The 21,948-nt window shown below is 42.0% G+C and overlaps 1 long non-coding RNA gene across 1 annotated transcript in view; it reads right to left on the bottom strand.

Moving 5' to 3' along the window:
• Positions 1–4,732: 4,732 nt before the first annotated feature.
• The window catches only part of LOC138351028 (uncharacterized), a 130,253-nt gene continuing 113,037 nt past the window's right edge, over positions 4,733–21,948 (bottom strand). Inside the window, exon 2 of the long non-coding RNA XR_011222331.1 lies at positions 4,733–4,874. This is a non-coding gene — a long non-coding RNA (uncharacterized lncRNA). The remainder of the gene's footprint in view (positions 4,875–21,948) is intronic.

Raw genomic sequence — 21,948 nt, 5'->3', positions numbered from 1 at the left:
TAACATGACGTTTAGGACGAGAGTCCTTAAATGCAATAACATCCCTTGATGAATTGTTTATCGGCTTATAACTATTTTTTTCTTTTTCTTTTGCACGACTTTGCACTTCATCATTTTCTACACTAGTTGGAATCACTTTGAAATAAGCCATATTACGTGTTATACTATGATCTCTATTACTAGCTGTTACCATAGTTCCTTTTACACTAATCACTTTATATGGTTTTGTATCATACGGCATATCTAGCTTTCCCTCTTTTTTCTTTTTAACGAGAACAGTATCTCCAACCTTTATGAATTGTTCCTTTGCACGTTGATCATGAGCAATTTTCATCTTGCCCTTGGCTAGTGCATCCTTCTGAGCGAGACGTTTATCCGTTACCTCGGCTGGCATGACGGGTAGTGCGATTCTCATAGGACGTCCAAATAAAAGTTCGCCAGGCGACTTGCCCAGTGTTCCATGTGGTGTTGCACGGTAGTTCCTGAGAAAAGCATACATAGCTTGTTTCCAGGATCGTCCTTCGGCATGAGCACAGCGTACCGCTTTCATGAGAGGTTGCATGAATCTCTCAACTTCTCCATTTGCTTGAGGATGTAGTGGCATCACACGGCGGTGTTTGAATCCAATATGCTCAGCAAAGTTGACAAAGTCTTGTCCATTGAATGGCGGTCCATTGTCCGTCTTGACAACTTCAGGAATGCCAAAGTTTGGAAAGATCTTGTCAAGTTTCGGGATGACGGCCTTTGCAGATGTGGAATTGATGATTTCTACTTCTGGATAGTGTGAGTGATCATCAATGACTACCATCAAGTACTCTCCAGTTGGTAGCGGTCCGCAGAAGTCCATCGATACTTCCGTCCATGGTGCAGCAGGTAGTGGTGAAGGTTGTAGAGGTGTTGGTCTTGAAGGATCCACTGCAGCTTGGCAAGGGACACAGGCATCATGCATATCCTTTGCTTGACGATCAATGCCAGGAAACTACACCTTTTCTCGTAGCAGCTGTTTCGTCCTAACAAGACCTTGGTGTCCTTGATGTGCAAGCTTCAGAGCACGTTGCTGGAGAACAGCTGGAATAACGATACGAGTACCTTGCAGCACAGTGTCGCGTTGTTGCGTAACACTTAATTCTGTCTGGATGCGTTCAAGTGCTTTGAATGCATCTTGGTCAACTCCTGAGGGTGGGATGCGTGGAAACTTTTTCTTAGTCAATGCATCCACTGTTGCTTGCAGAGTTGGGTCCTCTAGGGTTGCAGTACGGATTTCATCAAGAGTAAGAGCCTTAGGGACTGCATCACAGGTTACAGAGTGTACATATTCCTCGGCAACTTGCTGATGCTTGGTGATGGTGAAACTGTTGGCAGGATGTCGACTGATGTAATCAGCGGGATTGCCTGCACCCGGCTTGTATTTCACCGTAAAGTTGTATGGTTGCAGACGAAGAGCCCATCTCTCAATGCGAGCTGGTGGTTTGGACTTTGGATTATTGAAGATGGTCTCCAACGGTTTGTGGTCAGTGACTATCGTGGTGAAGGGCGCACCAAGCAGATACACATTGAAGTGTTCACAGCCCCATACAAGAGCAAGAGCTTCCTTTTCTGTCTGACTGTATCGTTGCTCAACATCTGTGAGAGAACGGCTGGCGTAGGCAATTACTACTCTGGAATCTGGTTGACCAGGTTTGTGTTGGGCTAACACAGCACCGAAACCAACAGGACTAGCATCCACCGTTAACTCAGTGTCCATTGATGGATCAAAGTATGCAGCAGTCGCATTCTCTACTAGTGCATCTTTCACAGCATCAAATGCATTTTGCTCGATATCGCTCCAGTACCATGATGCATTTTTCTTCAGGAGCTCACGTAGAGGCTTTGTAATGGTAGCAAAATCTGGAATGAAGCGAGAACAGTAGTTTGCCATTCCCAGAAAACTATGTACTTCAGTGGACGTTGAAGGAGGTGCAGCATTCTTGATATCTGCAACTTTCTTAGGATCTGGAGACAGACCTTTGTCACTAAGTACATGTCCAAAGAATTCAATTTTATGTTGATTGAACTCACACTTTGCTCGGCTTAGCGTCAAATTCTTTTCTCGTAAGCGTTGCAATGTTGCACGAAGAGCTTTGTCGTGTTCAGCTTGGGTACGGCCATAAACAATGATGTCATCAGACATGTTGTCAGCATTAGGTATGTCTTGCAATACCTGGCTGATGATGTGCTGGAATACCTCGGCAGCACTGTTAATACCAAAACTCAGGCGCTTGTACCTATACAGACCTCGATGTGTCGTAAACGTTGTGATGAAGCGACTCTCATCATCAAGTTCAAGCTGATGATAGCCCTTGTTTAAATCTAACTTGCTGAATACAGTTGCACCATTCAAGCGGTAGATCATATCATCTACAGTCGGTGTAGGATGGCGTTCACGCATTATTGCCTTGTTGGGAACACGCATGTCCACACAAATGCGTATCTCATCTGGATTCTTCGGCTTTGGTGGAGTGACAATTGGGCTTACCCATGGTGTTGGGCCTCTTACTGGTTCAATGATATCTAGTTCCATCAGCCTATCCAGTTCGGCATCGACTTTCTTGCGAGTATGGAATGGTTGTCGGCGATGTGGTTGGGCAACTGGAATTACATCTGGGTTGATGTGCAGATGTACTTTGCTATCAGTATAACAACCTATGGATTTAAATCGATCAGAAAATTCAGCAACAATACCATCAACATTGTTTGCAGATTCCACTGCTACAGCATTAGAAAGCTGAAGTAGCCCCAATTTGGTTGAAGTCTTGTAACTGAGTAAAGACTCCTTTGCATTCCTAACAACATGGAATGTAGTAATGAGCATTGCATTCTTTGACTTAATCTCTGCAGTGAAAGTTCCAATCACTGGCAAGGCTACCATTGAAGCATAGGCAGTGGCTTTGCCATTATAGTTTTCTAGCTTTGGGAACTGTTTTTTAAATTTTTCATAGTGGCACTCAGCAATGGTGTCAATGTTTGATCCAGTGTCAATGAGAACCTTGAGACAAATACCAGCAATGTATACACATGTCTCTGGGTTGTTTGGAAGATCATTCCATTCTGTGATTGCTTGTACTCCATAAGTATAATCACATTCACTGTCATCTGAGACTGGTTGTAATGAAATGTTGTCTTGTACATTATTAACATTCTGGATATGAGGTGCAATATTGTGTTTACCACCTCGACCCCTATGACCTGATCCTCGTACAACGCTTTTATTCATTGACTGTGGTTTCTTTAGTGCGGAACGACACATAGCACCAAAATGACCTAGTTTTCCACACTCATAGCACTTCTTACCTTGAGCAGGACAAACATTACCTTGGTGCGGGTAGTCTCCTCCACAATTGTAACATTTATTGTTGACACCCTCTGATGTGGGTCGTTGAGACTGCTTGAGCCTTGTTCCTTGACCCCAGTTGTGACGTGGTTCTCGGCTAAATTTACTGTTAGGTTTGGCATATCTTCTTTGATTACGATGTCCTCCCTGAACTTTACATACCTCATCACTGTTAGTAACAGTGGCAGAACCGTTGTTGGCACTGCACTCTATGACACGAGCATCACGTGCAGCATCTTCCATTCGACGAGCCATATCCAGTATCTTGGTAAGAGAACTTTCATCATCAACAAGTTCTAGAGCTCTTCGACGGAGACGTGTAGATGTGCATGTTTCAATTATTTGCTGATTGATTTCTTTGTCAACATCAGCAAACTCACAATGGGCTGCTAAACCCTGCAGACGTGTGTGGTATTGATCCACAGTTTCATTAGAGAGTTGTTTTGCTCTCCTGAAATGCATAATTTCCATAGCAGTATTTTGCCTTGGTTTGAAATGCTCTGTTAGTTTGGCTTTGGCAGTGTCATAATCTTTGGCACCACCAGTGTCTTTCAGTGTGTCAAAGATGTCACAAACTCGATCACCTGCATAATGAAGTAGAAAGGCACGCTTTCTTTCAGCACTTTTGATGTCAGAAACTATCAACAAATTTTCAAACCTTTTAAGCCATTTGACCCACCTCTGTGACAGGTTTGTCTGGTCACAGTCAGGATCAAATGCAGGAAACTGAGGTATATTTGCCATTTTTACTGAATAAATGTAACTTATCACTTAAATGTTCCTCAGAATATTAAACACTTACTGCACTGTATATGTTAGTCAAGAATTCACTGTAATTACTTTAATTTTGCAAAGCACACAAGCATTTTAATGCAAAAGTTCACAACAGTGCACAATATAGCAGCAACTGACTTCTTACCTAGCCCTTGTGTACATGTGTTGTTCCTACTCACAGCAGTTGGTACAGCAGTTGGTACAGCAGTCAGTTCAGTGTGATGAATTTTGTAGCACGAAGCGTCGTTTCGTAACCAAAACATTAGGTTTTGTACACATCAAAGCGTCGTTTCGTACATAACGTCGGCAGATTCCTCAGTACAGTTTCTTCAGCACAGCTTGGGTAGCACACAGCATCGGTTAGCACACAGCATCGTTTAGCACACAGCATTGGTTAGCACACAGCATCGGTTAGCATACAGCATCGGGTATGGCGCTCACAGCTTCTCTTCCTCCTCCAGGCAGCATGCTTCTCCCTAGTGTTTGAAACTGAACAAATACCTGCGTTCACAGTTCATCCTCGTCGCCAATGTGGTGTTTGTGTGTTACTGAGGAAGTCTTGGCTGTAGGGTTGATGTAAAGTCATGACTTGGTTACTGACTTTAATACTTAATATGATTACATGACTAGTAGCTACCAAGCTTGGCAGGCGTCCTGTACGCTCTATTGTTTACCTTCTCTCTCTCTGGCGTCTCAGCCGCCGCACATAGAAAACGGATGGTACCATTTTCTGTGAACATGACACTGACCAGTGTTGTTGCGGCCTTCCAGATACGCCTGTTGAGCTCAGTGTCCAGGGAAAGGGTGTCTGAGATTGTGGAGCCCAGGTACACAACTCGTGAACTGCCTCCAGCACATAGTCTGCTATGTTTATACAGGGTAGCTCATTGACATCTTGTTCCATCACCTGTGTCTTCTTCAGGCTGATTGTCAGGCCGAAAGCGGAACAGGCTGCGGCAAAGCGGTTGAGTAGTTGCTGCAGGCCTTCTACTGTGTGTGTGTGGTGATCGCTGCGTCATCGGCGAAGAGGAACTCCCTGAGGATTCGCATCTGTACTTTTGTCTTTGCTCGGAGTCTGGATAGATTACAGAGCTTTCCCTCAGATCTTGTACGGAGATAGATGCCCTCTGTGGTTGTTCCAAAGGCATGCTTGACGAGGATCGCAAAGAAGATGCCGAACAGGGTTGGAGCAAGAACACACCCCTGTTTAACACCACTGTTAATGTTGAATGGTTCAGAAGTTGAGCCGTCGTACACGACTGTCCCCTTCATGTCCTTGTGGAACGATTGTATCATGCTGAGTAGGATGGGCGGACAACCAATTTTAGCCAAGATCTTGAAGAGTCCGTCCCTGGTCACGAGGTCGAAGGCCTTTGTAAGGTCAATGAAGGCAATGTACAAGGCTTTCCTCTGCTCCCTGCACTTTTCTTGAAGCTGTCTCAGGGAGATCACCATGTCAGTGGTCGACCTCTCTGCTCAGAAACCACACTGTGACTCGGGGTACACTCTTTCAGCAAGAATCTGAAGCCTGGCCAAAACGACCCTAGCGAAGAGTTTGCCGACGACGCTGAGGAGGGAGATGCCGCGATAGTTGTTTACATCGCTTCTGTCACCTTTATTTTTGTAGAGAGTGATGATGTTTGCATCTCTCATGTCTTGTGGCACCGAGCCCTCCCTCCAGCACTGGCACAGAAGTTCATGAAGCTCAGATTTAAGTGTTCCACAAGCGCACTTGAGAACTTCAGGCGGAATCCCGTCGTCTCCTGGGGCCTTCCCTGAGGAAAGTGAATCCACTGCTTTCTCAACTTCTTCCACAGTTGGTTCAAGATCAAGTTCTTCCATGATGGGCAGGCATTTCAATTGCATCCAAAGCCTCTACGCTGACCAAGTTCTCTCTGGAGTAGAGTTCGGAGTAATGTTCCACCCAGCGATTCATCTGTTGATAACGGTCTTTAATGATCTCTCCAGTGGCTGACTTTAGAGGAGCTTGTCCGGTTTTGTGTAGGGCCTGTTGCCTGTTTGATCCCTTCGTACATGCCTCTTATGTTGCCGACAGTGGCCGCAGTCTGGATGCTGGAACAGAGTCAGAGCCAGTAATCGTTAGCACAACGCCTCGTAGTTTGTTGAACTCTACTGCGGTCAGTACGGAGGGCCTGTAGGTTCCTTTTTGAGGGCAGGTTCTTGTAGGATGAGAGAGCTCGTCTTTTTTCCTCTACGAGGGGTAACAGTTCCTCTGCACTGGCCTCGAACCAATCTGCTGACTTGTTCTGCCTCTTACCGAAGGTGGACATGGCAGTGTTGAAAATAGTGTCTCTGAGATGTAACCACCTCTCACTTGCGCTGTCGCAGGGTGGTACAGGAAGGGCATTTACCAGCGTCGCAGTGAATTCCTCCACCTTGTGAAGGTCACGGGTATTGTATACGTTAATGCGTGGTCTTCCCTCCTTCTTTGCTCTCTGGATTTTCCGGGGCTGGAACTTTACTCTGCAAACGTCGAGAGAGTGGTCGGTGTCGCAATCTGCGCTCTGGAAGCTGCGGGTCAGTTTGACATTTCTCAGATTGTTACGCCCCGTAAGCACCAGGTCGAGTTGGTGCCAATGCTTAGACCTGGGATGTCTCCAGGAAACCTTATGCTGGGGCTTGGTGTCGAAGACGGAATTGGTGATGCAGAGATCATGACGGCAGCAGAACCCCAGGAGGCGCTGCCCACTCTCATTCATCTTCCCAAATCCAAATTGGCCCAGGCAGGAAGGCCAAGAGCTGTGATCAGAACCAACTCTTACATTAAAATCTCCCAGGAGGAAGACTGGCTCTTGTTGAGGTATGTCTCTCAGAGCTAGGCCGAGGTCATCATAGAACTTGTCCTTCGCTTCGGTAGAGGAGGTCAGTGTTGGTGCATAGGCATTGATGACGCTGAATATTCCTACTGCTGTATGAAGCTGAAGTTTGATGATCCTTTTAGACATGTCCCTGTTACCTAGCAGTAAAATAGGTACCTGGGTGTTAGTCAGCTGTCACGGGCTGCTTCCTAGGGGTGGAGGCCTTGTCGAGGACCAGGCCGCGGGAACACTAAAAAAGCCCCGAAATCATGTCAAGAATATAGACCCCTCCATAGGCAGTACTATGGACCCTAACAACCTGTTCCTCATGGCAAAGTCAACGCCAGGCTCCCTTACCTCTTCTGGTGGTTTGCCCTGCCAGAAGAAGGTAAAGTCCTTCTCCCGTATGCTGCCGGTTGCGGGCAGACGTGTCTCCTGCAGGGCGACTATGTCCATCTGGAGCCTGCGCAGTTCATTGTTGATCACAGCTGTCTTGCGGGCGTCGTTCACTTCCAGTAGATCTTCCGAGAGACCCGGTGTCGTGGTCCTTACATTCCATGTGGCCAGTTTTAGAGCTGAGTGGCTCTGTGTTTGTTTGCTTTTGCCTGGTGCATGGGTTGACGATCCGCTTATCGGATTGTGGCCTAAGCCCCACGCACCCAGTGGAGCAGGCGGACCGTGGCGGGACAGCACCTTATTGGCTGGGGGCTGCCCAGCTTGAGGCGGGCGGTAGCTGTCCTATGAAATCGGATGATTTCTCCCACCGACGGAAGCAACCCTTGGCGCCTTACTCTACGCCAATTGAGTGGTAGGCTTATCACCGGTAACTGTCACTTCCCGTGTTGAGCCATCGCCAAGGCGATGCTGGAGTGTCCTCTCCAGGGCACAGGCCTGGGCAGTAATTATGGAGAATCAGCTGTTGCCCATGCAGCAGATCCACCCTCTCCACGCCACCGATGTGATCCAAGGGAAGGGCAGGCGCCGATACGCTTGGCACCAGTGTCGTCGCGGGAGGAACGTAGCTGTAAACAGCTGCAAACTGCCTTAGGGACTCCGACTCCGGATTTTTCCTCAGGGTTGACCCCCGAAGTCTTTCCCATGAGTGGGTTTAGCCACAAGACAGCAGAGGTTTGAATTCGGGGTTTAACTTCCCCTAGATGAGCTGCCTTTCCAGGCAAACGAGTCCCATCTGCCCGAAAGCAACTGGTTTTAAATTAAGACGCCAGAGACCCACCTTCGCCCCTTCTCCTGTTGGTAGAAGCAGTTCCGCCAGGCCTAGAGGCTAAGCCACACGTGCAGGCCAGGAGCTGGACTTGGTTGTCAGAGGCTATTAGAGATGCACGCCATCAGGGGCACTTTACAGGCTGTGGGAGCTTATCTCTACAACCCTTCCACCAGGCTATAACAACCCTTGGAACCAATATATATATATATATATATATATATATATATATATATATATATATATATATATATATATATATATATATATATATATATATATATATATATATATATATATATATATATATATATATATATATATATGTCGTACCTAGTAGCCAGAACTCACTTCTCAGCCTACTATGCGAGGCCCGATTTGCCTAATAAGCCAAGTTTTACTGAATTAATATATTTTCTCTAATTTTTTTCTTATGAAATGATAAAGCTACCCATTTCATTATGTATGAGGTCAATTTATTTTTATTAGAGTTAAAATTAACGTAGATATATGACCGAACCTAACCAACCCTACCTAACCTAACCTAACCTATCTTTATAGGTTAGGTTAGGTTAGGTAGCCGAAAACGTTAGGTTAGGTTAGGTTAGGTAGGTTAGGTTGTCGAAAAAACATTAATTCATGAAAACTAGGCTTATTAGGCAAATCAGGCCTTGCATAGTAGGCTCAGAAGTGAGTTCTGGCTACTAGGTACGACATATATATATATATATATATATATATATATATATATATATATATATATATATATATATATATATATATATATATATATATATATATATATATATATATATATGTCGTACCTAGTAGCCAGAACGCACTTCTCAGCCTAATATGCACGGCCCGATTTGCCTAATAAGCCTAGTTTTCATGAATTAATTGTTTTTCGACTACCTAACCTACCTAACCTAACCTAACCTGACTTTTTCGGCCACCTAACCTAACCTAACCTATAAAGATAGGTTAGGTTAGGTTAGGTAGGGTTGGTTAGGTTCGGTCATATATCTACGTTAATATTAACTCCAATAAAAAAAAAATTACCTCATACATAATGAAATGGGTAGCTTTATCATTTCATAAGAAAAAAATTAGAGAAATTATATTAATTCATGAAAACTTTGCTTATTAGGCAAATCGGGCCTTGCATAGTAGGCTGAGAAGTGCGTTCTGGCTATTAGGTACGACATATATATATATATATATATATATATATATATATATATATATATATATATATATATATATATATATATATATATATATATATATATATATATATATATATATATGTCGTACCTAGTAGCCAGAACGTCGTTCTCGGCCTACTATGCAAGGCCCGATTTGCCTATAAAGCCAAGTTTTCATGAATTAATTCTTTTTCGACTACCTAACCTACCTAACCTAACCTAACCTAGCTTTCTCGGCTACCTAACCTAACCTAACCTAACCTATATATGTCGTACTAGGTACGACATATATATATATATATATATATATATATATATATATATATATATATATATATATATATATATATATATATATATATATATATATATATATATATATATAAAGTTTGTGAGGGTACCACCTCTGGTGCCAATGTGGGGACCCATAGCCTCGGAGAAGAAAATAAAAAGTATTCAGAGGAGACCTTGTGGCTTCTCACTGAACACTAATATTATCTTCTCCTACCACCCCCATTCTTTTGTATGTACACATATATATTTACTTTATTTGAACTTTGTTTCAAAAAAGGAGTTACATATGGGTTACAAAGATGGTTATCATAGGTTGTCGAGTTCCTCCAGCTCCTCAGATGGCGGGCAGGAACCCTGGATGCAGTGCGCATTTCCCCTCTGTATCGCCACACTGAGGCGCTGGAAAAGAAAGCTTGCAGCTCTCGGGTCCCTTGTTGTTTCAATGAGCCTAGAACCCAGTTCCTTCAAAAAACTGGTAGCACTTTTACCCCAGGCGCCGAGTGTCTCAGAAGCAATGGGGACAAAATTGTAGTGGTGATTCAGTTCTCTATACTTACGGGATTTGGCTGCTTCCCTGTGGGTGGCAGCGCCACCTGGTTGTGCAACACTGAGGTTAATGTAGGTGTTAGCCAGGGTTGATACGCACGTGTAGTCCCATGCCAACTGCTTGCCATTCTTCCAGGGGTTCACTGTGATACCATCCGGGCGACCAATAAGAGCATCAGAGTTACGGGGCGTTAGGTAACGGGGCTCTCTTTCAGCTGGGCATCCAGCTGTGGTGAGACTCCTCTTGATGATGTCGTTAACTTCACTGTGCCTCGAGTGCCATCCCCCTGTGCTTTGGCAGAGTAGGCCATGGTGGCCGTACCTGTCAGCCACCACCTCGCCGCAAATACACCTATATCTGGTGTGAATTGGGGCAGCAAGGCGGAGGGCCACAGCAATTCGGAGGGCGTGTGGTGTGAGACGCGTGCCAGTTGCCGACATTGGGGTTGCTAACAGGAAATCCCCTGCATGTGGTGCTGCTACTGCTGTGAGGCGAGCAATGTCGTGTTGTGTTGTTGCAGCACCCAGGCACTCTGCAGCAACTTGGTCTACAATGGGGCCATTCCAGCTGGATTGCTTGTGGGCTTTTGGGGATGGTGGTTGAGGTGATTGGCCTGCACGAGAGGCCCACTCTGTGGCACAGCGTGTAAAATTGGGATCATGTACACCTGCCAGCTGATGTAAGTGGGCAGGTAGAATTTCCTTCTCAAGGTCGTCGGATGCTGATAAGGAGGACAGGAAGGCTGGATATATATATATGTCGTACCTAGTAGCCAGAACGCACTTCTCAGCCTACTATGCAAGGCCCAATTTGCCTAATAAGCCAAGTTTTCATGAATTAATTGTTTTTCGAATACCTAATCTACCTAACCTAACCTAACTTTTTTGGCTACCTAACCTAACCTAAACCTATAAAGATAGGTTAGATTAGGTTAGGTAGGGTTGGTTAGGTTCGGTCATATATCTACGTTAATTTTAACTCCAATAAAAAAAAATGACCTCATACATAATGAAATGGGTACCTTTATCATTTCATAAGTCAAAAATTTGAGAAAATATTATAATTCAGGAAAACTTGGCTTATTAGGCAAGTTGGGCCTTGCATAGTAGGCCGAGTACGACGTTCTGGCTACTAGGTACAACATATATATATATATATATATATATATATATATATATATATATATATATATATGTCGTACCTAGTAGCCAGAACGCACTTCTCTGCCTACAATGCAAGGCCATATTTGCCTAATAAGCCAAGTTTTCATGAATTAATTGTTTTTCGACTACCTAACCTACCTAACCTAACCTAACCTAACTTTTTCGGCTACTTAACCTAACCTAACCTATAGAGATAGGTTAGGTTAGGTTAGGTAGGGTTGGTTAGGTTCGGTCATATATCTACGTTAATTTTAACTCCAATAAAAAAAATTGACCTCATACATAATGAAATGGGTAGCTTTATCATTTCATAAGAAAAAAATTAGAGAAAATATATTAATTCAGGAAAACTTGGCTTATTAGGCAAATCGGGCCATGCATAGTAGGCAGAGAAGTGCGTTCTGGCTACTAGGTACGACATATATATATATATATATATATATATATATATATATATATATATATATATATATATATATATGTCGTACCTAGTAGCCAGAACTCACTTCTCAGCCTACTATTCAAGGCCCGATTTGCCTAATAAGCCAAGTTTTCCTGAATTAATATATTTACTATAATTTTTTTCTTATGAAATGATAAAGCAACCCTTTTCTCTATGTATGAGGTCAATTTTTTTTTATTGGAGTTAAAATTAACGTAGATATATGACCGAACCTAACCAACCCAACCTAACCTAACCTAACCTATATTTATAGGTAAGGTTAGGTTAGGTAGCCAAAAAAAGCTAGGTTAGGTTAGGTTAGGTAGGTTAGGTAGACGAAAAAACATTAATTCATGAAAACTTGGCTTATTAGGCAAATCGGGCCTTGAATAGTAGGCTGAGAAGTGCGTTCTGGCTATTAGGTACGACATATATATATATATATGTCGTACCTAGTAGCCAGAACGCACTTCTCAGCCTACTATGCAAGGCCCGATTTGCCTAATAAGCCAAGTTTTCCTGAATTAATATATTTTCTCTAATTTTTGTCTTATGAAATGATAAAGCTACCCATTTCATTATGTATGAGGTCAATTTTTTTTTATTGGAGTTAAAATTAACGTAGATATATGACCGAACCTAACCAACCCTACCTAACCTAACCTGTCTTTATAGGTTAGGTTAGGTTAGGTAGCCGAAAAAGTTAGGTTAGGTTAGGTTAGGTAGGTTAGGTAGTCGAAAAATAATTAATTCATGAAAACTTGGCTTATTAGGCAAATCGGGCCTTGCATAGTAGGCAGAGAAGTGCGTTCTGGCTACTAGGTACGACATATATATATATATATATATATATATATATATATATATATATATATATATATATATATATATATATATATATATATATATATATATATATATATATATATAGACCTTTGGACCTTCTGAAGATGTATTTAATATACGAAAGTACTTAAGGAAATTTCCTGTTTCATTTTTCCTCCGTGGTCTGACATTGTCACATTCTTAATCACGTGTTTATTTTCGTGATATACACATATATATATATTTGTAACAAGGTTCAAATAAAGCAAATATATATGTGTACATACAAAAGAATGGGGGTGGTAGGAGAAGATAATATTGGTGTTCAGTGAGAGACCACAAGGTCTCCTCTGAATACTTTGTATTTTCTTCTCCGAGGCTATGGGTCCCCACATTGGCACCAGAGGTGGTACCCTCACACACTTTTATATATATATATATATATATATATATATATATATATATATATATATATATATATATATATATATATATATATATATATAAAAGAATTGATTTTTGATTTACCTCCAACAGTGAAGCGTAATGTACGAAATATTGAGAAAATTCGTGTTAGAATTATTAATCTTACTTTTTCGGTCATATTTAATAATATATGTCTACAGGAAAGACTGCTACCAAAATATACTAATATATATATATATATATATATATATATATATATATATATATATATATATATATATATATATATATATATATATATTTATATATATATATATATATATATATATATATATATTTATATATATATATATATATATATATATATTTATATATATATATATATATATATATATATATATATATATATATATATATATATATATATTTATATATATATATATATATATATATATATATTAGTATATTTTGGTATATTATATATATAATATATATATATATATATATATATATATATATATATTTATATATATATATATATATATATATATATATATATATATATATATATATATATATATATATATATATTTATGCGAACAAGCCTGAATGGTCCCCAGGACAATATGCAACTGAAAACTCACACCCCAGAAGTGACTCGAACCCATACTCCCAGGTGCAACGCAACTGGTATGTACAAGACGCCTTAATCCACTTGACCATCACGACCGGACATAATGAGGTGATAGCCGAGGCTATTTGAACCACCCCACCGCCGGCACTCGGATAGTAATCTTGGGCATAGCATTTTACCAAATCACCTCATTCTTTGGGGCACACGTGAGGAACACAAATGCGAACAAGCCTGAATGGTCCCCAGGACAATATGCAACTGAAAACTCACACCCCAGAAGTGACTCGAACCCATACTCCCAGGTGCAACGCAACTGGTATGTACAAGACGCCTTAATCCACTTGACCATCACGACCGGACATAATGAGGTGATAGCCGAGGCTATTTGAACCACCCCACCGCCGGCACTCGGATAGTAATCTTGGGCATAGCATTTTACCAAATCACCTCATTCTTTGGGGCACACGTGAGGAACACAAATGCGAACAAGCCTGAATGGTCCCCAGGACAATATGCAACTGAAAACTCACACCCCAGAAGTGACTCGAACCCATACTCCCAGGTGCAACGCAACTGGTATGTACAAGACGCCTTAATCCACTTGACCATCACGACCGGACATAATGAGGTGATAGCCGAGGCTATTTGAACCACCCCACCGCCGGCACTCGGATAGTAATCTTGGAGTGTGTGTATATCACGAAAATAAACACGTGATTAAGAATGTGACAATGTCAGACCACGGAGGAAAAATGAAACAGGAATTTCCTTAAGTACTTTCGTATATTAAATACATCTTCAGAAGGTCATATTACAGATCGAGTGATGGGTATAAATAGGCAGGAGAGAGTGGTGAAGTAAGGTGAGGTACAATACTTGGACAACGCAGACGGCCCATTGGCCCATCAGATGCACCCAATTGACCCATCCGATGTAGCCCAATGGCCCATCTGATACAGCAGACATACAAGCATAATACATAGGTAATTATAACATAAAGAGGTAAATATATACAATAAATTAGTGAGACAAATGTTTTCCAATGATCCTACTTAAATCGCCCTTTAGCTGATCTATTAGAAATGGATCTAAGTTATATAGACCACTGTTAATATTCAAATTACTTTCTTTGGTGATCTGTATCAAAGCAGATTCAATTATGTTTCTGTTATATGTGCTTTTACAATTTGTTATTGAAGAAGCACTCTCCCAATCAATTTGGTGAACTTTTTCTGACAAATGAACAAACAAAGCATTAGACAATTGGCCATGTCTTACAGAGTATTTATGTTGCGATATTCTAAATTTTAAATCTTTAGATGTTTGCCCGACATAGAACTTATTACATTCCTTACAAGGTATTTTATAAATGACGCAATTATCACTACGAGGACTGTTCCTAACTAATAGCTTACCAACAGTGTTTTCGTAGCTAAACATTACATCTATATTAAAAAGTTTCAAGGCCTTAACAATATTCTCAAACCCAGAGAAATATGGTAAACATAACACCATATTTTGGTTTAGATATGTTGATGATATCTTGTGTATTTGGCCTTCAGATGTAAACACAGACGAATTTGTAGCCAAACTTAATGACCAAGTCGCCTCCATAAAATTTACTATGGAGACTGAAATTGATAAATGTTTGCCATTCTTAGATGTGCTTATTCATAGGGAAAACTCTTCATTAAAGTTTAGTGTTTACAGAAAACCTACGAACAATTTATCTTATGTTCATTATTTTTCAGGGCATAGATACAATGTAAAAAAGTCAATTTTTTCTTCAATGTATCTAAGAGCTCTTCGAGTTGTGAGTCCAGAATTCTTAGACGAAGAATTTAAGAATATTGATTCGATTGGTCTTAAGCTTTGTTACCCACTGAATTTTTTGGAAGTTTGTCGTAACAAAGCTCGTCGTACATATTATAATAATGTATGCAGTGAAAGGATTCGCCCAAAGAATGTGTTATGTTTACCATATTTCTCTGGGTTTGAGAATATTGTCAAGGCCTTGAAACTTTTTAATATAGATGTAATGTTTAGCTACGAAAACACTGTTGGTAAGCTATTAGTTAGGAACAGCCCTCGTAGTGATAATTGCGTCATTTATAAAATACCTTGTAAGGAATGTAATAAGTTCTATGTCGGGCAAACATCTAAAGATTTAAAATGTAGAATATCGCAACATAAATACTCTGTAAGACATGGCCAATTGTCTAATGCTTTGTTTGTGCATTTGTCAGAAAAAGCTCACCAAATTGATTGGGAGAGTGCTTCTTCAATAACAAATTGTAAAAGCACCTATAGTAGGCATCCTTCAGTCTCGGGAGACTATGGAGTTGCGCCCTAGTTGTCAATCCTGGTGCAGCGTCTGGTGTGACTGATGAGGCCAATCCGAGAGTGGCAGTCCATCCCACACCGAGCACAAACGAAGTCCGATTCTGGTCTGTCTTCCTGGTTACCGGCTTTCCTTCTCTGTCTCTTTGCCTCCGATTCCTTGGCAAGTGACTCCTCGAACTTGGAGAGACCTCGTTGAACAGACTGCCTCCAGGCTGAACGGTCTGCAGCCAGTGTCTCCCATATAGCGAGATCGACGTCCATGGCTTTCAGGTCCCTTTTGCATACGTCTTTGTACCGTAGCTGGGGCTTGCCTACTGGACGCTTTCCCTGCCTCAGCTCTCCATACAGGAGATCCTTGGGGATCCTGCCGTCGCCCATTCGCACAACGTGCCCGAGCCAGCGCATTCGTCTCTGTTTCAGCATTGTGTACATGCTGGTGATTCTTGCTCTCCCCAAGACGTTGTTGTTTGTCACCTTGTCCTGCCAGGTGATGTCCAAGATGTGTCTAAGGCAGCGCATGTGGTAGGCATTCAGCCGTCTTTCCTGACGGGCGCGGAGTGTCCAAGACTCACTGCCATAAAGGAGAGTGCTCAGGACACAGGATCTGTAAACCTGAATCTTAGTATACTCAGTTAGCCTATTGTTGGCCCACACTCTCTTTGTCAGTTTGGACATGGTAGTAGATGCCTTACCGATGCGTTTGTTTAGCTCCGTATCAAGAGAGAGGGAGTCAGAGATTGTGGAGCCCAGGTACACGAAGTCGTGAACAACTTCCAGTTTGGAATCAGAGATGCCGATGTCAGGTGGGGAGTCCACTCCTTGTCCCATGACTTGTGTTTTCTTCAGACTGATGTTGAGTCCGAAAGCCTGAGAGGCCTCGCTGAAGCGGGTTATGAGCCGTTGGAGGTCTTCAGCTGAGTGGGCAGTGACTGCTGCGTCGTCGGCAAAGAGGAAGTCACGCAGACACCTCAGCCGAACCTTTGTCTTGGCTCTCAGCCTGGCGAGGTTAAAGAGCTTCCCATCCGACCTGGTCCGGAGGTAAATGCCTTCCGTGACAGATCCGAAGGCGTGCCGCAGCATAACTGTGAAGAAAATCCCGAATAGGGTTGGAGCCAGTACGCAGCCCTGCTTTACTCCACTTCGGATGTCAAAGGCGCCTGATGTTAGGCCATCAAAGACCACGGTGCCCCTCATGTTCTCATGGAAAGATCTGATGATGCTGAGGAGCCTGGGTGGGCATCCGATCTTGGGGAGGATCTTGACCTCGTCATCCCTGCTGACGAGGTCGAAGGCCTTCGTCAGGTCTATGAAGGCTACAAAGAGTGGCTGCTTCTGTTCCCTGCATTTCTCCTGCAGTTGTCTGAGGGAAAAGACCATGTCGATGGTGGACCTGCCAGCTCTGAATCCACATTGTGATTCTGGATAAACTCTCTCTGCAAGTACTTGGAGCCTCTTCAATGCGACTCGAGCAAACAGCTTTCCGACAATACTGAGGAGGGAGATTCCACGGTAGTTGTTGCAGTCGCCCCTGTCACCTTTATTCTTATACAGTGTGACGATGTTGGCATCCCTCATGTCCTGTGGCACCTCTCCTTCTTCCCAGCAGAGGCAGAGAATTTCGTGCAGCTCCATGAGCAGGCTACCTCTGCAGCACTTCAAGGTCTCAGCAGGAATGCCATCTTTGCCAGGAGCTTTACCAGAAGCAAGGGAGTCTAGGGCATCGCTGAGTTCTTCCAGGGTCGGTTCACTGTCGAGCTCCATTAACACAGGCAGACACTCAATGGCGCTCAGGGCATCTTCGGTGACCACATTGTCCCTGGCGTATAGCTCAGAGTAGTGCTCGACCCAGCGCTTCAGCTGCAGTGTCTGGTCCTGAATCACCTCGCCAGTGGCAGATTTCAGAGGAGCGGTCTTCCTCTGGATTGGGCCAAGGGCCTGCTTGATGCCGTCATACATTCCCCTTACATTGCCTGTATCCGCTGCAGTCTGTATCTGGGAGCAGAGCTGGAGCCAATAGTTGTTGGCACATCGCCTGGCGCTCTGCTGCACTTTGCAGCGGACGGCCCGAAGGATCTGTAAGTTGCGCCGACTTGGGCAGGCTTTGTAGGCTGCCAAGGCGTTTCTCTTCTCTTCGATTACAGGTGTCATCTCTTCCGAGTGAGCCTCGAACCAGTCTGCCGACCTGCTGGTCTTCTTGCCAAAGGTGGAAATGGCAGCGTTGAACACAGCGTCTCTGAAGTGCTCCCATCTTTTACAGGCAGTGACCCCAGCTGGGCCAGGAAGAGCTTCCTCGAGCACGTGTGCAAAATCTTCCACCTTGTCCTGGTTGCGGGTCTTGGTGGTGTCGATGCGAGGTCTGCCCGCCTTTTTCGAGTGATGAATCTTCTTTGGTTGCACCTATAAAAAAAGCACCTATAACAGAAACATAATTGAATCTGCTTTGATACAGATCACCAAAGAAAGTAATTTGAATATTAACAGTGGTCTATATAACTTAGATCCATTTCTAATAGATCAGCTAAAGGGCGATTTAAGTAGGATCATTGAAAAACATTTGTCTCACTAATTTATTGTATATATTTACCTCTTTATGTTATAATTACCTATGTATTATGCTTGTATGTCTGCTGTATCAGATGGGCCATTGGGCTACATCGGATGGGCCAATTGGGTGCATCTGATGGGCCAATGGGCCGTCTGCGTTGTCCAAGTATTGTACCTCACCTTACTTCACCACTCTCTCCTGCCTATTTATACCCATCACTCGATCTGTAATATGACCTTCTGAAGATGTATTTAATATACGAAAGTACTTAAGGAAATTCCTGTTTCATTTTTCCTCCGTGGTCTGACATTGTCACATTCTTAATCACGTGTTTATTTTCGTGATATACACACACACACATATATATATATATATATATATATATATATATATATATATATATATATATATATATATATATATACATATATATATATATATATATATATATATATATATATATATATATATATATATATATATATATCTATATATATATATATATATATATATATATATATATATATATATATATATATATATATATATATATATATATATATATATATATATATCTATATATATATATATATATATATATATATATATATATATATATATATATATATCTAGTTATGTATGTTATACAACAATAAGATGCTACCTTAAAGATACGTCTACCAGTAGCACAAAACGTTTTGACCAGGAGGCAAACCTACTCAAGACTCACCCCCTACTCCACACTCCCTCCACACCGGCTCATCATCAACCAGCCAACTACCCTTCCAAGCCTGCCTGCTCCTGATTGGTGACTCGCTGACTGCACACCTGCACTTCTGCACCTCAGCGCCCTCTACCTGAGTCGATGTCTGGGCTTGAACCAGCCATTGAAGTCAGAATATCCTTGTGCTCTCAAGCAGTGAACAACTAACTGATATACGCTGTGTATCAGGTGGATGTTTCTCACCTAGCGCCATATTCTCAGCACCTGATTATTTTTCACTGTGTATATATATTATTGTAGAGTAACTTCATCCCTATTATTCATTTATATTATGTTTTTTGATTTGTTTGTTTGCATTGTACATCGCCAAGGGATTGTCTTTGTTTATAATTTGTTTTCTATATCAATTAAAGTTTCATTGTTCATACTATGTGTTTTGCGTGTCTTCCCTTACTCTACCATAGACAACAGCCAGGCAGTCTCTCTTTTTTTGTAAATGTGATAGGCATTTACACCAGCTATTAGGAGGACTGCCGAACATCTACACTTTCCTGTCACATTTAATGGGGGCCTGTCCTAGGAGCCTCACTAAGGTACTAGGACTTATAGAACATCAATTTGTGGTAAGTGTACTTAGCTTTGATACAGTTGCTTTTCAATATTTTCATTACTTTTAATATTTATATGGTGCTGTGTGTATTGTGCATTCCGAGAGTACCATATGGTGAGTGTTGGATAACTTTGAATTACGTGGTGACTGAAGGCCGCAGTCATTCTCTTAATTGGTCATCCCTCCCTCCGTGTTATTACTCGTGTTTTCCACCTTTTGTCCCTAGGATATTTCTTATATTTTCGGCAGATCATCATTTTGGTACCCTGGTACTTTGGTTTGTCTCTGGGTCAAAGCACCCTATCTTCTGCAATCCGACCGAAGGAGGAAAAGAGGGCCATAGTTCCTCTAGCACGGACTAAGTTGCTGAGTTGGGACCTCAACAACAGTTCTCGTCACCAGTTGACACTCGCACCCCTACACTTCGGTCAGAGATGATGATATTTACTTAGGTAGGGAATTAGCTTTCTTTCTTCAGAGCACAAAGTTCGCTAATTCTGTAAGTATCATATTTCATTTAGTGGGAAACCCTTGGTTCTGTCCTATAGAGACTCGGCAAGGTATGCCTACATTCTTGGACTACCTTATTCACTTTCGAAACAATTTAATGTTTCATTTGTTTTAGAAACTATCGGTTTCATTTATTTAGTAGGATTTTCTTGCCCTTACTCTCTTACATTAAGTACCGGGTACAAGATTTCCTGCGATTTTGATTGACTAATCATTTACCATTCTAAAATTAACTTTAATTGTTAAATATTAAATTCCACAGGATAGTTACCAGTTGCCACGTTATCCTGTTACTGACACTTACCATATCACAAGTATTCGTTGTACATTTATTTGCTATTTTTCATCATGTTTCGTCTCCAAACTTTTTGTAACGATCCAGCAGGTGAAATAGGAACCTTAAGTCATGCCAAGAGGACCGAATTACAAACTCTTGCACACGAGTATCAACTAGATGTTCCCCCTGGAGCCAACAAAAATGAAATGCACAATTTAATAATGGATCACCTCTTAGATGAAGGGAAGATTGACTCTGAAACTCACGAAAATTATTCTATTGCAGATAGACATGCTCTGACAACTATGAAACTCAAGCTCGAACTTGCAAAGCTCGAGCGGGAGCAACAAAAAGAAGCCCTCGAACAACAAAAGCAAGTTCTACAAATAAGGGAAAGAGAAGCTGCAATCAGGAAGGAAGAACAAGAACGCGAGATGGCCCTCAAACAACGAGAGGCTGCCCTGAGGAAAGAAGAAAGGGAACGAGAGGCTACCCTACTCCGTGAGCGTGAGCGAGAGCAGCTTGAAGCAAGAAAACGTGACCTGGAAATCCAACGGGAGTACAGTAAACAGCAAGCTGACAGTGCTCTCGAATACAGGCGACAAGAACTCGCGTTGGAAACAACACACCACACTCAGCGCCAACAAGCTACAGCTAGTTTTCCCGTAAGTTTCAATATCTCCCATGCAAGTGAGTTAATGCCACCATTCGTTGAGACAGAGATCGATGTCTTTTTCACCACTTTTGAGACACTAGCTTAAAAACTTAGCTGGCCTGCAGATCAATGGTCTACCCTTCTCAGAGTGCATCTCACAGGTAAAGCTGCAGTTACTCTCAGTACCTTAGCGTCTGAGAATGACTACCAGACCCTGAAGCAAGCAGTTTTGGACGCCTACCTTCTCTCCACCTAAAGCTACAGACGAAAATTCCGTGATTATGTAAAGGCAAGTACCATCACCTTTCTAGAATTTGCCAATACCAAGAAAAGATATTTCATGAAACGGTTGGAAGCAGCACATGTCTCTACATTTTCAGAACTCATCAACCTCATGCTAGTTGAGGAATTCTTGAGATGTGTTCCCCCTTCCGTCCGTTTACATTTAGCAGACAAAGAAGAAACCGACTACATCAAATGTGCGAAGTCAGCTGACACCTACAGCCTCATCCACCGGCTGACACCACCTCCCAGTAAGAAGTCTTGGTATAGCTATGATA

This window comes from Procambarus clarkii, chromosome 5, assembly GCF_040958095.1.
Source record: "Procambarus clarkii isolate CNS0578487 chromosome 5, FALCON_Pclarkii_2.0, whole genome shotgun sequence".
In the NCBI taxonomy this organism is placed as follows: Eukaryota; Metazoa; Arthropoda; class Malacostraca; order Decapoda; family Cambaridae; genus Procambarus; species Procambarus clarkii.
This window is presented reverse-complemented; position numbering and strand designations above follow the sequence as displayed.